We start from the raw sequence: 23,623 nt of genomic DNA on the forward strand, positions 1-23,623 counted from the left end.
ATATTGAGCAGTGTTATTTCCTCATTGTTTATACTGCCTTTAATCAGGATGTAATGACCTTCCCTGTCTTTTTTAATCATATCTATTTTTACTTTGGCTTTGTCAGAAATCATAATGGCCACTCCTGCCTTCTTTTTCTCATTTGACGCCCAAAAGATTTTGCTCAAACCCTGAACCTTAAACTTGTGTATGTCCACCCGCCTCATATGTGTTTCTTGTAGACAACATATGGTGGGATTTTGGTTTCTAATCCACTCTGCTATTTGCTTCCATTTTATGAGCGAGTTCATCCCATTCACATTCAGAGTTATAATCATCAGTTGTGCATTTGCTGACTTTTTCAAATCCTCCCCCATTCCTACCCCTTCTCCTTAAGCTATTTCCTTTAAAACCAGTGGTTTGCTATTAAGACCCTATCCCTTATCCCCTCCCTTGATTGACTTCCCTTTCTGCCCCCTCCTTTATTTCCCCCCCCTCTTTTTGTTTTTAAAGGCCTTATGAATTCCCTCCCCCTTCTCCCCTCCCTTTTTTTTGTCCTCCCCACTCCCCTGCTCCCCTTGGTTTATCCCTTCTAACTTTCTCAGAAGGGTTAGATAAGAGTTTTATTTCCCAATGGATAGTATAGCTACTCTTCCCTCTCCGGGTTGATTACACTGAGAGTAAGGTTTGATTATTACTTCTTTATGCTCTCTTCCTCTCCTTCTTATAATAGTATTTGTCCCCTCTCCCTCCCATGCCCTCTTTGTAATAGAATATTCTATTTTCTTATTCACTCAAGTTTCTCTTGGTGTCCCCTGCTATTCACCCCTCTTTCCCATCCCCCATGCCATCTTAGATTATTTAGTGTTCCACCCTCACCCTGCTAATTATTCTTCTGATTACTATAATAGTGAATATTATAATAGTGAATAGAGTTCACTACAGAGAATTAAACATAACATTTCTCTACATAGGAATACAGATAATTAGATCTCACTGAGGCCCTTAAAAAGGCAGATTTAAAAATTATAAGTTTTCTTTCTTTCCCCTCTGTATCTTATTTACCTTTTCAGGTTTCTCTCGATTTTTGTGGTTGGATATCAAACTTTCCATTTAGCCCTGGTCTTTTCTGTGCAAATACCTGGAATTCTTCAATTTTGTTGAATGCCCATACTTTCCCCTGGAAATATATAGTCAGTTTTGATGGGTAGTTGATCCGTGGTTGCAGGCCCAGCTCTCTTGCCTTTCTGAATATTGTATTCCACGCCTTGCGGTCTTTTAGCGTTGAGGCTGCCAGATCCTGTGTGATCCTGATTGGTGCTCCTTGATATTTGAATTGTTTCTTTCTGGCTTCTTGTAAGATTTTTTCTTTTGCTTGGAAACTCTTGAATTTTGCAATGATATTTCTTGGTGTTTTCCTTTCTTGATCGAATGTAGTGGGTGTTCTATGGATCCTTTCAATGTCTATGTTGCCCTCTTGTAGGACTTCAGGGCAATTTTGCTGAATTATTTCTGTTAGTATGGAGTCCAGGTTTCTATTAATTTCTGGTTTTTCTGGAAGACCGATTATTCTCAAATTGTCTCTTCTAGACCGGTTTTCTTGGTCTGTCACTCTCTCATTGAGATATTTCATGTTTCCTTCTATTTTTTCAGTCTTTTGGCTTTGTTTTATTTGTTCTTGTTGTCTTGAGAGATCATTAGTTTCTACTTGCTCAATTCTAGCCTTTAGGGATTGATTTTCGGCTATAATCTTTCGGTTTTCGGCCATAATCTTTTGGTTTTCGGCCATAATCTTCTGGTTTTCGGCCATAATCTTCTGGTATTCGGCCATAATCTTCTGGTATTCCTTTTCAATCTGGTCATTTCTGGAGTTCAATTTGCTTATCAGTTCATTTGGTTTCTGAGCCTCACTTTCCAATTGCATGATTCTACCTTTTAAACAGTTATTTTCTTGCCAGATCTCTTCTATTTTCCTGAAAATCTCAGTTTTGAACTCTTCCATAGCTTGTGAGGAGTTTTCCTTATTTGAGGAGGGTCCGGATGCTTGTTTGTTCTCCTCCTCTGTTTGCTCGGTTGTCTGGATTTTCTCTGTGTAAAAGCTGTCGAGTGTTAAAGACTTCTTTTTCTTGTTGTTATTCTTTCTCTTCTGAACTACCTGAGGCTGAGTAGCCATCATTACCCCATCAGCTTCTCAGATTTATCCTCACACTCAGTGTCTGTCCTCTGCCGGAGGTTTCTTTACAAGTCTCAGGGCGCTGCTTCCACAGTCGTATACCCGTCTGCACTGGTTCCCCACTTAGGCTTTAGTTCCTGGCTGTGTCTGCCTCCACCCACGCCTCCGCAGTGCCTGCGTTCTGCTCAGCCTGCGCTGTGCGCCCTGCGTCCTGCGCCCGCGCTCAGATTTCGCCTGCTTTCTTTGGCTTAATGGGGTCCTAAGTCTTGCTGCTCTCAGGAACAGGCCCCGGAGCTGCCAATGACTCGATGGGTGCCCCAAACTTGCTCTATTTCTTTTTAGCTGGCTTCAGAGCTCTAGATCTTGTGTGTGGAGGGGGTGGGGGTGGGGCGGTTGCTCAGCCCGCGATTTAGTGAGAGCCCTTTATAGCCTGGAAATGTCTCGATTCCACGTACCTTCCACGCTGTGCCCTGTTGTGGGGTTCCTCCGTTCGTCTGGACTTGTTTTTATGTCCCCTTGAGGAGTTTTGTGTGTTTCGGTCAGGAGAGGTTAAGAGCTGCTTCTTACTCTGCCGCCATCTTAACCCGGAACCCCCTCAAATCAGCTTTTAAAGACAGTTGATGAAGAGATATAGAACCTAGGAGGGAAAAAGACCTGATGAAAGAGGTATTTGGATATCTTAAGTCTGTTGGTATAGATATTACCACCTGGAGAGAGGCTAGACCAAAGAGGAGGAGCTCACCTGTAGTTCAGCCACTGTAATAAGAGTCAAGGAAATCACTCTATTTGGTAGCTTCCTTTTTCACTAAATATTCTTTTTAACCAGATACTAAGCTCAGTTGTTTTTATAATGATGTAGTAGAATGTGTGAAGGAATGATAAAGCATTTATTAAATGCTTGTTTATGTGTGTAAGGGTTAAAATAGGAGTTCTGAGAAAATAAGAGAACAGCTTTTAATAATTTAAGTTTTAATGAGAATATAGTAGATCTATAAATTAATATTATCCCTTTAAGCCAGAGAAAAGAAAACTTCTAGCAGCTTTTAACAATTAACAATTTAGTTTAATTAAAATAGAGATAGTAAAAGAATATAGTAAAGGAGGGAAAAATAGAAAAGAGAAAAGAGGGATTACTAATCTTATACCCTATAAATAAACCTAATTCCTAATACTACCTAAAACTCCCAAAAACTACCTCTGTCTTCTGAGTACAGCTTCTTCTTACCTGGCAAATACCAGATCTATCTAACCTACACTATCTATAAATAATTGACTAACTACCTAACTCCCTAAAATAATAGACAGCTACCACTCACTCCTTCAATAAGTTTTCTATGGCAGCCCAAACTGTCAGTAGCCAACTGAGAGCAAATCCTTGCCTATGAGACAGACCTCGTGCTCTCTAGAGATCCCAAAGGCAAAAAGCCCTTAAAAGGCTAAAGCCAGAAGCCCTCTCAGTAAACTCAGGCCTGCCTTTATATTCCAACAACTAAACACCAACCCATACTACCAGCAACCAGCCCCCAAGGACCAACTCATGTCCAGCAGCCAACTTCCCCACAACTGCCAACCCTCACTGTCAGCAACTGACTCACCAACTGTCAGCAACTGACTCTTAATTGTCAGCAACTGATAGCCTGCTACTGATGCTGGCTCAGCAGGGGGCTCCCTGGTTCCTACTTCCTGTCACTGTGGGCTGGTTAATCCCTACACATCTCTATGGTAAGAGGACCTCCAGGTCCCCCTTTAAATTAAAGAAATTAAAGAATTCCTTTTTACATATGCCAGGAACCATACAAGTTCTGAGAATACAGTTCATCCCTCACAGAGTCTACTAATGGTGAGAAAGTAAAAGGGAACAGGCTGGGGAGGGGAGATCCTGTGTTATATATATAGCAATATGGTTTAGAAATGGCCAGGAATGAACACTAATACATTGTTGGAGTGGGTGTGAATTGGTGCTTGGAAAGCATTTTGGAATTATACAAATAAAGTGACTAAACGCCCATACCCTTTGAAGTAGAAACTCCATAAGAAAAAAAAACCTCATATACTCCAAAATATTGAAAACAGCACTTTTATGACAGGTAAGAATTGGAAACAAAGGAGATGCCTATTGATAGGGGATTGGCTAAACAAATGATGGTACATGAATATAATAGAATACTACTATACAGTAAGAAATTACATATGCAATGAATACACGGAAAAATCTATTTAAACTTATGCAAAGTGAAGTAAGCAGAGTCAAGAAAATGGTATACATAGTAGCTAGAACAATGTAAATGAAAAGAATGACATACTCAAAAAAATCAGAAGTAAATCTAACAAAATTATAAAGATCAAGTGGAACTCAAGTGAAAAGATATTAGAAGACATTCCCAACCTAATTCCTTTGTGGGGGTGAGAAGTCCATATAGGTTATTCACTGCACATCTTTTGGGACTTTCTTAATGTATTTATCAGTTATGATGACTTTTTTCTCTTTCTCTAAAAAATTACTATTCATCATATTGGATGGCTTCTGGGGAAGGAGAATAGGAAGAGATTCACAGGATGCCATGCTGTATGATATAATGATATAAAACCCCAGCATCTTCATTTGCAGCCTTCTTCCATTGGTGTCATTGGAAACTCTGTCCTTTCCCTAAGAAAAAGTCTTCCTCGTCAATCTTCCAAAGCTGAGGGCACTCTTTAAATCACTTGGCTTGACTGCAAAAATTTCTATAAATAGCTTTATCAACAGGTCCTTTCCCTCCTCCAATCTTCTAGTTTTCAGCCTCTTAGCACAGATTTGAATTCCTTATATTTCTATAGCAGTTCTTTTTAAATTTTTTAGTGTTTTCATGCCAATTATCTCATTTTATCCTCATGAGAAATCTATGCATTGGATAACACTGTATGTTATAAATATTCCTGTTTTGACAACAGGGTTAATAGATGAACATTACATCCCTGTTACATATTTAGATTATTCCTTTCAATATCCTACAGGTCTGTGTTGGCTGCTCCCCTCCCCCTCTCCATGCACACCTTAGGACATTTCTCACATGACCCACCCCTCTGCCCAGCAGCCCAATGGGAGCACTTCCTCTCTCCCATATCTGGGGTAAAGGGGTGGCTCACATGTGGTGTGAGAGTTGTGGTTAGGGCACTTAGTCTCTAAAGGTTTCACCATCACTGCTATAGGTAATTACCCATAGGTGCAATGAGGAACTCAGCAATCCTTCCAACCAGGGCCCTCCTTCATAGAAACCAGCTCAAATGGGTAGAAAGCTTTATCTGTGACTTGTATCACCCAGGCTTAGAGACTATATAATTTAATAGCTTGGGAAGCAGCTGGGATTTTCTTGCCCCTAATCATAAGTGCTAAGTTGAATATAAATGCTCTGTTACTCTTATTCATCTGATGTATTCTTGAGTCAGAGTATTTGTGTGTATTATGTAATAAAAATATCTCAAAGGAAAGATAAATCAATATTTTGAGTCATAGGCAATGTACTATTTCTCTGTACAATGGGAAAGGAAGCAAGCAATTGTGCCCCAGGTACTGTAGTAGCAGTCTGAAGGTATCTTCTTGGCAGGAATCTTAAAAGAGGTAGGATATATTTTTGCCTCAGGTAATCTACCTCAGTAATTCCACTCCATTGTGTCAATTATTTATATTGTGCTGAGTATCAGAAGACCTTGCTGCTGCTCTGTATGGCTATAGTACATTGAATCCCGGAGCCCCCGTTGGGACTGCTCCCTGAAATGGATGGTAACTTGTTTGTAAAGGTGGTGCCTGGCCAAACCCCAACCCACTGCCACCCCAACTCCATTGTTCATAGAGGTAAAGGAAGCCTACCTGAGCCCTAAGGAACTTCCCACCCTTCCCCTGCAGTTTACATTCCCCTGACAGACTGGCAACTATGAACAAGCATGAAACAGCATCATTGGGTAAGTGTACATTACCAGAAGAGCATGACAACATAAGAAACCTATTGGGAACTTAGATCTTGGGTTTTTCTTTTTTTTAACCATCATTCCCCTAGATGTACATTTACTGAAAGTGGATATCTGGGGTGGGTTTAACTCAGATCTTACCAATGCTGACCTTAGAAACATGACTTTTCAGTAGTTTAAAAATACTATAGTGCTGTTAAACAGAAGTTCATGCTCATTAGATTATTTTTTTAATTTTAATTTAATTTATTTAAAACGGGGAGCTTTTTTTATTTTTTTTGTGGTCAGTTTATCAGAAAAGTGAGGTTTTTCAGGTGGTAGGCAGAATGATGTGGGGAGAAGAACATTGTGGCTGATGTCAGGATGTCCACATCCAGGTCCTCACACTTACAAACTATGGGAAAGTCACAGAACCTCTTTTGTTCAGCCACATAATTGGATAACAATACTTATATTACTTACTTCATGGAGCAATTGTAAAGAAAACAACACTTTATAAACCATTTTTAAAATTATAAAAAGTTGAGATTATTATTGTTTTGTTTTTAATTTTATTTTTTAAACCCTTAATTTCTGTGTATTGGCTCATAGGTGAAAGAGTGTTAAGGGTGGGCAATGGGGGTCAAGTGACTTGCCCAGGGTCACACAGCTGGGAAGCGTCTGAGGCCAGATTTGAACCTAGGACCTCCTGTCTCTAGGCCTGACTCTCAATCCACTGAGCTACCCAGCTGCCCCTGAGATTATTATTGTAAGAAAGCTTAATAATGCCTTTACTAAACTATTCTGGTAGTTTATACCAGAGGAGGATATTCTAAGGGATAATGTATATGAAAGTGACTGATAACCATAAAGAACCATATAAAGTATAAAATATTGTTACTGCCACTATGATCTTTACTCATTTTATTTAATTAGTTATTAGTGAACACATATGGAGTCAATGAACCCTGGGTTTGCAGAAGGAATTTCCTCTTTGTGCATATTTCCCCAACCTGGAATGTCTGCTTCTCTTCTCTCTGAAGGCCCAGCTCAAGTCTCCTCCTCCTCTTTCATAAAGTCATTCTTCTCTTCCTACTCTAGGTTCTTATTGACCAAAGATTCAGAGTTAAGTGGAAACTCCTTTTTCAGATGAGGAAACTGAGGTCCAGAGAGTGGCATGCCCAAAGGTCTCCCAGGCAATAAATAACTGAGTAAGGACTTGAATCTAAATATTCTGACTCCAAATCCAGCGTTCTTTGTTCTCTATTCAGATTGTTTCTGCCTTTCCTAGGGATTCTATAAACTATAGATAGAATCTGGAAAACAGGAAAGCTTCATAGTTTCTTAGATAGTCTGTGTGGAGATTCCTCCACAGAGACCCACAGACAAATACTCTTTTCTAAACTTCCAATAACTACCATGTTCCCCTGGCTTCCAGTGGGACCTCACATTATTTCTGCTGCCACCCCACAGCTCCTCTCTGGGAAATCTCTCCTGGGAATAAAAGTTCCCATAACTAAGATGAGGATGAGTGAGAGAGGCTCCTTTTCACATGTCCAATCTGAGTTTCATTTTAAAGGATTTCTTCAAAGCTAAAAATGGAACTCAATCTCCCCAAAGAACAACAAATTTGAAGGTGAAGGCAACCAAATGCTGAGGAAAGGAAAGGCACTCCCTTGGACCCTCTTTAGGAGTTTTTTGTGTCTTGATGGTTTACTTTTCTGGCCCCTGCCATTTCTGCCTGAGAGGAAATATACTGTATACTATTAAGTAGAAGCAGAGTACAATGAAAAGAATGATGGATTTGGAATAAGAGATTTGGGGTTAAAATCCTGGTTATTTCATTTATGTGTGATTTTAGCTATCACTTGATTTCTCTGGACCTCCATTTCTGTAAAATAAAAGTATTTATATCTATAAATATCTGTAAAATAAAAGTATTTATTTTATCTGTAAAATAAAAGTATTTATAAGATGAAAAGTGGCAGTGGGAAGAACATTGGATTTGGAGTTAGAAGATCTGATTTCTAATCTAATGCCTGCTAATAACTACTTCTGTCACCTAGAGCAAGTGGCTTAGTCTATCTGGAACTCAGTTCCCCACTCATTTTTAAACTGAGAGGATTTGACTAGATCTTCCAACTCTAGATTCCAAATCTTATGGCCACTGAGGAAATTCTCAATCTTAAATCTAAGATTGTATTTGTGGATTTCCTGGTTTGAAAGTATCTCTAAATCCTGGCAATGTTAGATAATCTAACTGCTTTATGTCCTTTGCTAATTTGTGTGTGTGTGTGTGTGTGTGTGTGTGTGTGTGTCCTTGTGCGCATGCACACACATGTGGTAGGCTTACCTCCTAACTAGACTGTGAGCCCTAAAGGGCAGGAATCTGTTTTATCCCTTATTTGCATAACATATGCAGAGAGTAGGCTCTCAATAAATACTTGCTGATTGATTGACCAAATATGGGGTATAAGTACCTTTATTATTTTTAAATCGTATAAACTTTAATCTTCCCTGTGACTATTTAGAAAAACTTAGATAAACTTCCTGAGTTTCCTCCTGTGCAGGTCAGCACAGCACCAAAGTAAACTTGTCATGAATAGCTAGTAAACCTGCCTGGCTGGCAAACTGATAAGAATTGGGAAGTTTTCTATTTCAAAGCACCAGAAAACAGCCAGCTTGATTTGGCAAAGGGTAGCCCAGAGGTTCAGGTTATGTTCAAAGACTACTGGTGTAGTGAGAGGAGAGAAGGAAGCAAGAAGAAAATCATCACTAATTATATCCCACAGGCATGGTGGCAGAAACTCCCCAATGAACATGAGTATCAAGTGTCATTTTTTTCTTTAACCAGTTAACTATATTTGGATGCTATTCCTTATAGATGAAATTGTAGAAATATTTTATTACCTACCAGGTTGCCTAGTAGGAAAACAAAAGTTAAATATGATCTTTTAAAGTATAGCATGTAAATAGGCTTAATAATACAGTTGTAGCTAGCTGTCTATACCTTCCTAATCAGAAAGGGGTTAGGGAACTGGAGAAGGGTGGAGAAGATATACTTAGTCACAAGTACCTTGGTAGAGATGCTAAGTCTAGAAAGAAAAAGAGGACCTGAACTTCATTTTAAGATTCATTGCCTTGCATATAAAATCTACCAGCTGGTTACTAAAGGTAAAATTAAATCAAGATTGATTTGATATTGGTCCCTGGTGACTTATATAAATCACAAATCCAGAGAAAAGGTTCTAGCATTTATACTTGGAGGACTTACACTTTCCCCCTCCTTCCTGCCTATATCACCACATATTCTTCATGCTTTTAAAATTATACACAATGAAATGCATTTGTCAGGGAACAACTACAAATATTTATATGAAGAAACATACAGTTTTTAAAAAGCAAAACATAAAACATAACCAGAGAACAGATTATAAATGTTTACTTAATATAACAAACAGGTAGGTAAAGAGGGGAGGGGAATTAATGAAATAACCTTTGCTGGACTTCTTCAAGGTTCCAGCAAATTTAGTCCACTCATTTTTCCTACCAAAGGACCTTCTATCTTTTTTTTTCAGACCTAAATACTAGTTTCCTCATGGCTTTCTGGCACCACCAGCTTTGCCTCCTCTTCCTTTTTTGTCCATCTTCAACTTTCCAACAAACTGTATAATCCCTTCAAAGTATTGTCATGTTGGCTAGAAAATTGAACAAAACCTCTTTCTGGCCTTGGGAATGAATGAATAAAGAATATATTTATACACATGCCATGTTTAAGCCACTATGCTAAATGCTGGGGTTAAAAATAGAAAAGTAAAATAGTCTTTGCTCTCAAAGAGCTGACATCTTAATGAGGAAGACAACACATTTGGAAGGTTTCAGCTGCAAACCAGATGGAAAGGTCTCATGGCCCTTAAGTTTCAGTGGCAGAGCAAATGGTAATATATCTTGTTTAATATCATTTCCATTGATAAAATTCTTATCAGTTTCTGATGATTAATGAAAGAATAGGGCTGATAGGGTGGACAGTCTCTTGGAGAGGACAGGATAGAATAGGATCAATGGTGACTGTAGAGGGATTGGCCTTGGCACAGAGAAAGGCCACCTCTTCATGGAAGTTAGAGGTAAAGGAGATAGTGGAAGAAGACACGAGTTATGTGAGAAAAAGAAGGGACAGCAGAAAAATCTAAACAAATAGCTTTAATTTTTTTCAGTGAGTATAAAACAATGTTCTTAACTAAGGAGTTGGAAGGGTACCATGGGAGTTTTCAGGAGAGATATAAAGGTTTGGAAAAGACATTATGATGTGGTGAATAGTAAATTAAGTAGGGAAATATAAAAGGATTGCTTTGCTCTGCTAAGGGTCCAGTTAAAATTATGTAGCATGCATTTTCATTCAGTGGGGTTTCTTGATTTTTCTAGTTCCTTTTGGTAGTAAATATATAACAGTGAAGGCAGTACATAATAAAAGTTAATCCAAAGTTAGGACATGAATCTGGCAGTGGTTACTTTCTCCTCTGATAAGAGTGTACAGAAACTAGCTATGAAGGCAAAATAGGAGAAAACTGTACAGGAGTCCCTCCACCTTGCCCCGACCCAAAAACTTATAAAAGCACTTGACCAATTCCTGATTGAAAAATCCAAAAGTAAATCACATTGTCATGTTTCTAGGTTGAGTAGGTAACTGGGATATAAGAGGCCTCCAGATACTGGGAACCAAGTCTAATAAGGAGGGCATTGCATGTAGAGATGTTGAAATGAGGTCCGAAACTGTGTGCTAAGGGAAGAAGACTTTACAGATCCAGCAAAAGGGACCAAAGACCTTGCAGGCAGCAGGATGAAGTGCTGACTGACAGCTCTGTGGTCCATTCCCCAGACCTAGGGCAAAGTTCCAGGGTGGACTGAGAAGAGGACTTGCATTGAAGGGTGATGGAACAGAGCAAGATGTGTTCATGGTTCTGAGAGAAGCCAACAGTGACTGTGTAACTAACTTTAGTGCAAAATTTAGGGTCCAGCCCTCAATTCAAAATGAAACTTGCAGCTGAATAAACAGGGCAGGGAGAGCAGACCATTGGGAATCTACAGTTCTATCTCTCTGAATTTGCAGAATCTTCCAGCTAACTGGAGCGAGCTCCAATAAGGAGCAAGCTCATGGTTGTGTTGTGAATGCAATTTAAGAGCTTTCAAAGCTCAAGCCAGGAGGGTTCCAATCAATTTGCTTGCACTTCCCTAGCCTGAATTATACCTGACATCTTTGAATAACATTATATTTAGTGCCCTAAGAAAAGTAACAGCAGGTCCAAGAGAAGACAAAAGAGAATCAAAGTAGGCCTAGATATTCCCTCCAGAAGTACTAAATCTGACTCTAATGCAGAGCTCCAAATTGAGAAATATAGGAACAGAATAAGCAAATGAAAAAGAATCTTAACATAAAGAGCTATTAAGAAGACAGGGAGAGGGGCAGCGGGGTAGCTCAGTGGATTGAGAGCCAGGCCTAGAGACGGGAGGTCCTAGGTTCAAATCCGGCCTCAGACACTTCCCAGCTGTGTGACCCTGGGCAAGTCACTTGACCCCCATTGCCTACCCTTACCACTCTTCCACCTATAAGTCAATACACAGAAGTTAAGGGTTTAAAATTTTAAAAAAAGAAGAAGAAGAAGACCTCAAAGAAAAAAATTGCTTCTAAATACCTAAGCAAAGTCTCAAAGAAAAACACAGATTGGACACAAGTTCAACTTGGTAGAGATAAAGGAAGAATTTTCTTAAAGGAAGTTTAAAGTTTAGGGAAAAAATTCATAAAGAAAAGTACTAACAATAGCTAATATTTACATATCGTTTACTGTGTGCTAAGAAAATGCTAAGTGTTTTACAATTATTATCTTAACAATTCGTATCGAAGAGCAACCCTTTGGATATCATGAAAGGGGGAGAGCCTTCATCCAAAATTGCTGTGGCTGAAAAATTTATCACCTTACAGACAAATGTCTCTTTTTTTTTTTTTTTTTTGGGTCAGTACTTAGATGAGAGCCCTTCTGGCAATGGCTGGCCCAGTGCTTCAAATCTTTCCAAACTGATGAGCCATCTGCCAGAGTTTGCATTCTTTTGTGAACCCAGTGTTATTACCAGGCATCAGCTTAGGACTTAAGTGGATAGATGGCAGAGAATTCATTCTGAAGAAAAGCTTTACAAATGGAGGCCATAGTAAAGCTTTTGGGGGGTGTAGCTCATCTTCATATCAGAAATTTTATGCTGGATATTAGTGGAGGAGTTTTAATTCTGCAGGAAAATCTACATAAAGAGTTGTCTGTCATTTGATAAATAATGGAGATTAAAGATGTCAGAATTTGTCACCAGTTCCAGCATTTGTTGCTTTTGAGAGGTTAAAGGAAGACTACATCCTCCTTTATGACCCACTATCCTTTAATTCACATTCCTTCCTATAGTCATATGTGTATAAGTCAGCGCAACAGGTGTGCTACACTGCAATAATAAGTATGGTTCAATATTGGGAAAATTACTCATGTAATAGACGATCAAAAGAAGAGATTATTTTTTCACCTTTATTTTTTTACAAACATTTATTTTTTTAATTTTTTAATTTTTATTTTTTAGATCTATGCTTTTATTTTTTAATTTTTATTTTGATCATGTTCTTTCCCTCTCCCTCAAGTCCCCCTAACCCCCCTTAGCCAACACACAATTCCACAGTTTTACATGTATCATTGATCAAGATCTAATTCAATATTATTTATAGTTGGACTAGAGTTATCATTTAGTGTCTACATCCCCAATAATATCCCCATCAGCCCATGTGTTCAAGCAGTTGTTTTTCTTTTGTGTTTCTCCTCCCTCAGTTCTTCCTCTGAATGTGGCTAGTTTTAAAAGGTGAAATTATAAGAAGAAAAATAAAAACTATATGATTATATCAATAGATACAGAAAAACCTTCTGACAAGATATAAATATCCATTCCTGTTTAAAACATTAGGAAATATAAGAATAAATGGTACTTTCCTTAAAGAGATAAGTGATACCTACCTAAAACCAAGACCTGGCATTATTCACAATGGGGAATAAACTGGAAACTTTCCAATTAGGGTCAAAAGCAAAGCAAAGATGTCTATCATTGCCACCATTATTTTATAAAATGTCCAAAATCTTAGATATAGTAATGAGATAAGAAAAAAGAAACTTAAAGAATAAGCAGAAGCAAAAATGAAACAAAATTATTACTTTTGTAGATCATATGCTAGTTGACTATAGAGAGTCAACTAAAAAATTAAAGTTAATAAATTCAGTAAAGTTGCAAGTTATAAGATCTACATAAATGGTATGGGATAAAGTGGTCCAGAATATAGGTGACTCACAAGAAGAAGCCAGACCCATCTGCATAGGATGATCTCCAAAACAGTTATTAAGAAAACCCAATGTGTGTGTGGGGGGGGTGGAATCATAAACCATGTAAACCTGGAAAAATATTTTAAATTAAAAAAAATATTTTTAAAAAGAATAACTCATGGATTCTCCATCAAGTTGGGTTTTTTTTTTTCCTGTCCTTTTCCATTATTTCAGGAATCTGTTCTGTAAAGAACTGATTGTCAACCCTTCTGGAATGGTTACACTCCACAAGTGCTATATGTGGCAGTAAATGTGGTAGGAGGATGGTGAGCCAGGTTGTTAGTCCTTCTTTTCTGTTTCTATATTGGTGGAGATTTGCCTGCTCCTCCCCTATGAGAGGGATTTTCCTAGGGACTTTTCCTTTAATAGTGGAATCTCAGTACTAACCTATATGCTAATCTTCTTCCCAGCCACTATTGACTTCTTTGTTGCTTAAAGGAATCCTAGTATAATTATTCTGTCTGGAAAGCTGTAAAAATAAATCAATGATTTTCCTTTTCAGCTTCCAGCCCACAGTCAGTGATTGTTGGACAAAAAAATATCATAGCTTCAAAATTATTCTCTCTAGGGATGCAGTTATCCCAGTAACTTCCACCCAACTACATTCCTCCCTCCCAAAATCGCAATTCTTAAAGACAAAGTAAATGTTTAAACAAAGAAAGGTGAACTAACTCATAGAAAAATTTTCCTACCCACTTGTAAGAATTTCCCCACGCATACTTCTTGGAAAAGGCATTGATTGGCTCCAGGAGAGAGCATGAGGAAGCCTAAAGAGAGAAAGGAAATAAGGACTCTGCCTTGAAGTCTACACAACCTGGGTAGGGTTTTAGTGACCTAGAATATGATCCAAAACTTTATATGGAATATGCCCACACTCCCTCATTTCCAGATGAAGAAACTGAGATTCAGAAAAGTTAAGTGACTTACTCACTTAAGGATCTCAATTCAAACCCAATCCCTAGTGAATTGGGCTTATACATAAAATAAAGACTCAGTAAATAATTTATTATGCTACAACTAAATTTTTTTAAAAACCAATAACTTAGAAGTGACAGTTGTGATTTCAGGTAAAGTAACAGTCAAAATATAATGTCAAGACAAATGATGATATTAAATTATGTACATAGGCAATGTAACAATATAGTAATGTATATTAAATAACTTCATAGCTAAGTAAGTAATTGAAGGGAAAACTAGCTGAATTGAAAAAGGACTGGAACAGCTAGGTGGCACAAAAAAAGAGGAGGCCCTGGGTTCAAATTTGACCTCAGACACTTACTAGCTTGTGTGACCCTGGGCAAGTCATTTAACCCGCATTGTCTATTCCTTACCACTCTTCTACCTTAGAATTGATACTTAGTATTGATTCTAAGACAGAAGATAAAGGGTTTAAAAAGGAAGGAAGGAAGAAGGAAGGAAGGAAGGAAGGAAAGAAGGAAGGAAGGAAGGAAGGAAGGAAGGAAGGATGGAAGGAAGGAAGGAAGGAAGGAAGGAAGGAAGGAAAAGATCCTAGAAAGTAATACAATAATTAATTATATATGATTTCAACATTCCTCTGACAGTCTTAGACAAATCTAACAAATAAAAATAAGAAAGAAATCATGGATCTGAATAGAATTTTGGAAAAACTATGTTAAAATTTAAAAAAAACTATGTTAAATTAATCTTCATAATGGTTAAAAATATAACAAAAATAAAATTGAATTAATTGGAGAATAAATATTTCTAAATTATCTCAAAGCCAAAGAAAATTAGCAATAGAAAAATAAATAATTATGTCAAAACAAGGCCAACAATGATAACCTACTGTAAATGGGATTAGTAAGAGAATTATGTCTTTAAATAAATAGGAAGTGTTATTCAATGCTCCATGCAGAGATTTCATAGATTTAACTTTCATAGTTAAGCTATTGATAATCTGAAGTAAATATGGATAATAAAAACAAACCAACATTATACTCATGGCAGAGTTTAAAATGAGTAATTATAGAACTTGGAAGGGGCAATTTTGAAAACTATGTTTATTACTTTCATTGGTTAAGAAAAGCAACTAGGGTGCTAAATAAAAATTCTTAAATTATTTTGAATTGGGCTTAAATACTGTTGTCAGCATGAAGTAGCATAGTAATAGATAGCTTGCCTAAGAATAATCAAGACCTGGGTTTGAGTCTTACCTCTGACACATATACTAGCCACAAAATCCTGGACAAGTCAATTAACCTCTCAGTGTCCCCAGAGTACTCTCTAATAGAGCAAGTACTCATCTACTTTTCTCACTGGAAATTTCCCATTACAAACCAATCATTTGGTTTTATTTTTAAAAATTTATTAATTTGTATGTTGTTTATATGTTAGATTTGTCTAAGACTGCCAGAGGAATGTTGAAATCATATATATTAATTTATAAAATTTATTTTAAAAATTAAAAAAAAACTAATATGAGTGATTGGAATACGAATTTTCCTTATTCATTTTCATCAAGTTGTGCATCCAGGAGTATGCTGATATTTCCTCATTTAATAAAATTACAAGTTTTTTCTAATCAATAAGGCACCATAGATGGTACAATGGGATAGAGCATAGAACTTGGAATTAGGAAGACCTTAGATCAAATCTTCACTCAGAAATTTTACTATGTGTGTGATCCTAGCAAGTTAGTCTCTGTCCTGTAGTTTTCATGTCTATAAAATGAGGATAATTATAGCACTTACCTCCCAACTTGTTATGAGAATAAAGTGAGTTAAAGAACTTTGTAAACTTTAAAGTGCTACAAGCTAACACTTTAGTGTTATCAGCTACCAGCCAGATTAATTTTCTCTAAGGTAGTTCCTGAGAAGTGACATGCTACTATATTTTCTAAACTACTGACTTTTATATAAAAGAGGCCTTGCTTACCAAGCATATCTTAGAGCAAGACTGCATATAATCTAGTTGAACTGAGGAAAGTTCTGGCCAGAGCAATGCATAAATTTCTTGTGTTAAACATCATGTGATCTTTCTTTGTTGAGAAAGAATATAAGTCAAGTTTTCAAGATACTGAAGTGAAAATTTTTTTTTATTCATTATTTTGAGTAAGTTATGTTTTAAGTCTGTGAAAGCCTCCGTTTTTGATGCTTCTGGAAGTCTTTTCTGGGTTGTTGGCTCCAGGAGGCAGTGTGAAATATTCCTCCTGTTATTTGTTGACTCAACACAAATTGCTAAAGCCTAGGACTGCCATTGTTCTTTCAGGGAAGGCCATTTCAAGGGATCAGATAAAGAGCATATCCTGGTTTTTAAAAAAAAGGTTAAAGTGATCCAGCCATTCTGGCTGGCAATATGGAATCACGCTCAAAGGGCTATAAAAGAATGCCTGCCCTTTGATCCAGCCATACCATTGCTGGGTTTGTACCCCAAAGAGATCATAGATAAACAGACTTGTACGAAAATATTCATAGCTGCGCTTTTTGTGGTGGCAACAAATTGGAAAAGGAGGGTATGTCCTTCAATTGGGGAATGGCTGAACAAACTGTGGTATATGCGGGTGATGGAATACTATTGTGCTAAAAGGAATAATAAACTGGAGAAGTTCCAGGCGAACTGGAGAGACCTCCGGGAACTGATGCAGAGCGAAAGGAGCAGAGCCAGAAGAACTCTATACACAGAGACTGACATTCTGTGGTAAAATCGAATGTAATGGACCTCTGAACCAGCAGCAATGCAATGACCCAGGACAATTCTGAGGGATTTATGGTAAAGATGCTACCCACATTCAGAGGAGGGACTGCAGGAGAGGAAACATATAGGAAAAACAACTGCATGAACGCATGGGTCGGGGTGGACATGATTGAGGGTGTAGACTCGAAACTACCACACCAATGCAACTACCAACAATTTGGAAATTGGTCTTGATCAAGGACACATGACAAAACTAGTGGAAATGCGCATGGGTAGGGGGGGTGCGGGGGGGGGGGTTGAAGGGGAAAGGAGGAGCATGAATCATGTAACCATGTTAAAAATGAATATTAATAAATGTAAAAAAAAAAAAAAAAAAAAAAAAAAAAGTTAAAGTTAGGGTTAATTCAGAGCTTCCTACCCATAAATAATGTTTATATCACCATATATGAAACATTTAACCTCTTGGGATTAACTCAATATTAAAGTATATGCACTTTATTAAAGCATATATATAGTCATATTAAGTAGTTACAATTATATACAACATAATCAATAAGACAAAGACATAAATAACCATTTACAATAGTCTAGGTTTGAGAAAGATCTCAGCTAGAACTGCTTCTCAACATCACAGATGCCCTCTTACCTCTGGAAATGCTGTTCTACTCTTCAGGCAGGAAAACAAATAATGCCTCTTCTCAAGAATTCTCATCCTCTTCTCCACAAGATAAAGATTAAAAGAGTTCCAACAAGAAAGAATTCTTCTCCACCTTCTTTTCTCTGTCTTCTACTTTTCTGAAACCATCACTATCAATAGTCTCTCCAAATTGACAATTTGTCATTATTTCCATAACATTACATTTGGCTCATAAGCTTACAGTAGCAATAATTATAACATCTGTGGGAAAAAAAAATTTTGAAACAGGTATTACATAAGCAAATGATCAAAAGTTCCAGTTACTATGAACTCCTCTCTAAATATGGGCTTCAGACAGAAAGAAACCTCATCTTTAAGGTTTATAAAACACTTTCTGTGCCAATCCTGTGATATAGGGAATGCAAGTGCAGTAATTCTCATTTTTTAGAGGGGAAAATGAAGCTAAGTGAAATAACTAGTTCTTTCACATATAAAAAAGTCTCTGATTCAGATTTGAATGTGTTTTTTAACTATATTCAGTGCCCTTTCCACTAAAATGTATTGCTTCTCATCCAACATGACCAAAATAATGATATGTGAGAATTCTCTCCAGAAATGAGAAGCTTGATTTTTAAAGTTTTCTTTTTCTTTATTATGAATTTGACAGAAATAGATTATCATAACATTTCCGTTTGTTTTATGTATGAAAATGTGAGTTTCTTCCATATGACTTAGCTTTTTAAAAACTGTATATTAAATTTAACAGTTGTACCAACACTAACCCCTTCTGAACTTCTTTCTCTTCTTTGGGCTTCTAAACGTTTCGTTGATACTCTTTTCTTTCTTTCTCTTTGTTTTCTTTCTTGGCATTACTATCATTATACCTGCCCTTGTAACAAATAAATTCAAGCACACATTGGTCAAATCTAAAAATGTATGCACCAATAGTCCATAACAGACGAATTCTCTGACAAGATGTGACAAGCAGGTTTCATAATTAATCTTCTAGAGTTGTGACCAGTCACTTGTATTGTTCTTAAGTCTTTCAAAATTGTTTTTCTTGACAAGTATAAATTGTTTTCCTGGTTTATCTCATTTCAGTTCATATCAGTCTTCCCATCTTTCTCTGACTCTATCTTTTACACTATAGTAATATTCCATTATGTTCAGGCACCACAATTTTTCTATCATTCCCCAATTTATGGTTACCCATATTGTTTACAGCTCTTTTCTATTTTAAAAAATGCTGTTTTATAAATATTTTGTACATATGAGTCCTTTCTCTATGGCTGATCTCTTGTCTAGTGGTGGTATCCCTGGGTCAAAGGATATGCACAAATTAGCAATTCATGGAATATAATTCCAATTTGCTTTTCAAAATGGTTGAACTCCTCAGATACCTCCCAACTGTGTGACCCTAGGCAAGTCACTTAACCCCCATTACCTAGCCCTTACCACTCTTCTGTCTTAGAACCAATACATGGTATTGATTCTAAGGTGGAAGGTAAGGGTTTTAAAAAAATGGTTGAACTGATTCAATTCCACCAATAGTACATTAGTGTGCATGTCCTCCCACTTTTGTTTTCTTTAAGTAGGCTCACATCACAAATTTCTCATGAAGGTTTAGGAGTTAGGGGACAAGGAAATTAAATCTAGAGGTTCTGGTGAACCCCTTAGCAGGGATACAACCCAAAAAGCTGTTGTTTCCCAATTTTTGCCCCTGGGGATTTCAGGAATTCGTATATGTCATTTATTCGCAGTGCAGTTACAAGACACATCCACTCTATGAATCAGGAACTTCAAGTTCCATCATTTTCCACTGGTGAGTAATGGATGAGAAATGTGTAATGTCATTATAAGACTGGTTCACCATCTGGTAAAAGCCCCTAGCATGAATACAGCAGCTGATCTACATTGAAATATTAAAGCAACATGGTCTAAAGCAGATTTGTTTCTCCAGGGAGCTTCAGTTCATGCACGGTAGGAAGGTAATAAAGTCCAATTATTCTGGACACAACTGAACAAGTCACGTGAAAATTATCTCAGCTGTGGCAGTTCCAAAGCTAAGTATTTTTTCTAAACATACATTACTCACTGTAGATAAAACTAAATAAACTAATCAATCTCTGAGGAATTGACCATTAATCAAAAAGTTCTGGTATAATGTTATCCATTTGTCATTATTTCAAGTGCAATATTTTAAAGTTGACATGCTGACAAGGTGGTCCAAATCTATGAAATTATCACATCGGAAAGGAAGAACAATTGCCCTTTATGTACTATGGTCCATTTGTACATTGATGACTTGAATTATTCTTATTTTCTCCTTTTAAAAAAGTTGTCTTTTGGAATGATAACTGTTATTAATACTTGCAATACTCCATTGTACATGACTAAAATTTCAAGAAAACATAGCTTATAATCATGATCTAAAGGAAGCAAATGCCTATACTCATTAGGTTTCTTCTAGTGACTTCTAGTGACAACTTTAATTATGAGACAGATTATAGTTCAGGACTGGGCCTGCCTTAGGCCATTTCCCTGGTGATTTAGGTTCACAATAGAAACAAAATGAGAAACTTTAAGGTCATTCAGCAGTTAACAAAAGGAAATTTGATTAGTCATAACAGGAGAAGGATATTCAACTAGGACAGAGACTGTGGTCCCTTCAAGATGATTTGAATGGGGAAACTTTATTTTCTAAGTTGTTCATCATTTTCTACTAACTCTCAGAGCTTCTAGAACTTCTCATGGGTATTTTATTCTTTGGCAACTAGAAAGTGATGTTATTAACCTAAACCTTTAGTCCTCTGAGCCAACCAAGTCTTGGGGATGATCTTAATAACTTTTAAGGGAAAACTGGCTTAATTTGCATGGAGGATGTGACATGGGAGCACAGAAAAGTATTTATTGAAATTAAACAGGGACAAAATTGATTTCAGGATTACCAGACCCTCCTCCTTCAACCCCTCCTCCATTGTTTCTCTTTATCTATTGGTTAATGTCTTAAATTTCCTAATTACAGAAGTAAAGAGGCTTAGGTCTTGCAAAAATGTCTCAAGACTGTTTTTCCCTCACATGTAGCATGGCAGTGTTGTTCTATATCTCTAGCCTCTTTTCCCTCTACTTTTCTCTGGAGGATTTTTTCATTTCTGCCAGGAAAAGAAACAGGAAGCTGGGACCAGAGGTCACTTTGCTCTCCTCAGCAAGAAGCTACACTGAGCTAGAATTATATGTATCTGCTCCCTTAAATATTGTTCATCTAGAGGACAGGATCAGGTTCCACCTAACTTCTGATCACTGTTCAATATCAGTTCCACAATAAACACACATACTACTTAGTCAAGAAAACCCATTTATCCAAATCAGCAGCAAAAAATAAATTAGAGGAAATATACACTAGGGAATATAAACCCAACAATAACTGTGAAGGATCTCTTCCATGAAGAGTGAAGTAATTCAGCTCTACCAAGAGAAAGTCCTGGATCTTACCCAAGGGGAAACTCTCTAAAGTCTCTAGAGCAGCAAGTTAGAGACAGTAGCATGATGGAGACTGCCAGGTCCTCTCCTGTGTTCCCAGTCTTTTCCTTCAGCAACCCAAAGTGGAGTTGGCTTCACCCATCTTCTCTCTCAAAACTGCAGCAAGAACCAGAGTGATTCTAGGGCTCAAAGTTACTTGAGGTTTAAAGAGAACTTAAAGAATGCTGAAGAAGTCTGGAGCTCTCCAGCTCTCATCATTTTTTCCCTGCTCCTCACAAAGGGCAGAGCATTAATTTCTACCATTGAGGACAGAGTCTCATATCATGGGCTTTGGGATTAGAGTTATACACATGTATTCCTTTTTGCTATTAAAATTCAAGTAGCATTAATTGCAAGGCAATTGTGAAAGAAATTCATTTGGGAAGAAATGCCACAGTGGTAGAAAAGGAGTCAAAAGATATAGCTGGGGAACACTAAAAATAAATTTTGCTACATAATATTTCCTAATTCTGGCCACATTATCATTGATATTGGGCCTAAAATCTATAAAACATTCTTTCTGTAATATTTCTGGATGCCTTAGCATAGCATGGAAGATATTCTGTGTTCTCAAAGGTCATTCCAGCAGGATATAAACTCTGGACAATTTTTTTTAATTTTAGAAAGGCTTTGACCACTGATTTCATGGCAGATATCCTTTTAAGAAGAATGACCAGGTGATGAGACTTTTTTGTCATAACTACTCAATAAACTAAGATATGGAGGGCTTACACTTTACATTTGTAAAAAAAGTATCCATCTAGATGAAAGCAAAGATCCTTAAAGTATGAAAGTAAGCTATAAATAAGAAATAGGGTTAGGTATGTGCTTTATGGATTTAAATTATTCATGTTTTATAAATAAATTAGTTTCTAAAAGGAAATATTAATATTGACTTATATTTCTCTACTTTGATGGATCCATGTTCCATAGCCAAACCAATGTCTAAAAATATGAGCACTGCCTATAACCATGTAATTTGCCACCCAGCCATACTCTTTTATCTTGTGCAACTCTTGCCTACAACTGCCCATAAATTCTCCATTGGATTCCACTGAAAATGTTGGAAACCCTACTCTTCACACTACCTAAAAGTCACTGGAACACATGATTGTCTATTTCATATCTTTTATCTTTACCTAAGTAATCTTCATTTATAGCCATACATTTGTAACATTCTTTATGATGATTTTACACAACTCTCTGATAATATATTGCAATCTACTCATACTCACCATGCATCTTTCCATTGCCCTTTGAGTGGTTTGAAACTCAGTATTAGTAATCATAGGACTGTCAAAAAAAGGTTTATATAACACATATATACACATATGTGTGTGTATTTATTTGTTTGTTTATGTTATATCTTTCACAAAATCAAATCTTGATTGGAAGCTATAGTGCAAATTTTTTTAATTTCCTTACAAGCCTCTAAGGTAGGTCATACAACATTTTTTTAAATTAGGAAACTGAGTACAAAAAACAGTTGGTTAGTCAGTCAGCAACCAATCAAACACCTGTAAAATGTATCATAGATTGAGTGCTAGACATGGAGTTAATATATAGTAATACACCATGAATATGGATAAGCAAATACAAAGTGGGGCAGAGGATGAACTTGCAGTAAGAAAGACTCATCTTCCTGAGTTCAAATCTGGCCTCAGATATTTATAACTGTGTGACCCTAGGCAAGTCACTAAACCCTGATTGCCTCAGTTTCCTCATCTACCAAATGAACTAGACAAGGAAATGGAAAACCACTTCAGTAGCTTTGCCAAGAAAACCCCAAATGGGGTCATGAAGAATCAGATACAGCTGAAACAACTAGACAACAACCAAAAATACAAAGTAATTTGAGCAAAGAGAACAACTAAGGGAAAGAACCCAATAGGATATATCAGCTAAGCAGAACCTTAAAGGAAGACAAGAATATACATGAAAGATAGATGTAAGGAAGGAGTGCATTCCATGGTGGGGTATAGCTTGTCCAAACGCCTGGAGACAGAAGATACAATGTCAAGTTCAGGCAACATTCTAGTTTTGCTGGAAGGTAGAGTCTGTGAAAGGAAGAAATAAGGCTGAAAGGGTAAGATGGAGTCAAAATGTGAAAGGCATTAAATATCAATCTGAGGAGTTTGCATTTCTTTCTAGGCATGAAGATTTTAAGCAAGAATGGCAGGTTCAAGCATATCTTAGAAAAATTATTTTGGTAACTCTTTAAGGGATGAATTGGTTGACAATGGCAACAGCTGAATTGAGGATGAAGCCTAAGGATGGCATAGGCTATGGCAACTAGTGATGGGTGGGATCTTAGAGAAAACAGTCTCACTAGAGTGACAG

This window comes from Gracilinanus agilis, chromosome 3, assembly GCF_016433145.1.
Source record: "Gracilinanus agilis isolate LMUSP501 chromosome 3, AgileGrace, whole genome shotgun sequence".
NCBI lineage: Eukaryota > Metazoa > Chordata > Mammalia > Didelphimorphia > Didelphidae > Gracilinanus > Gracilinanus agilis.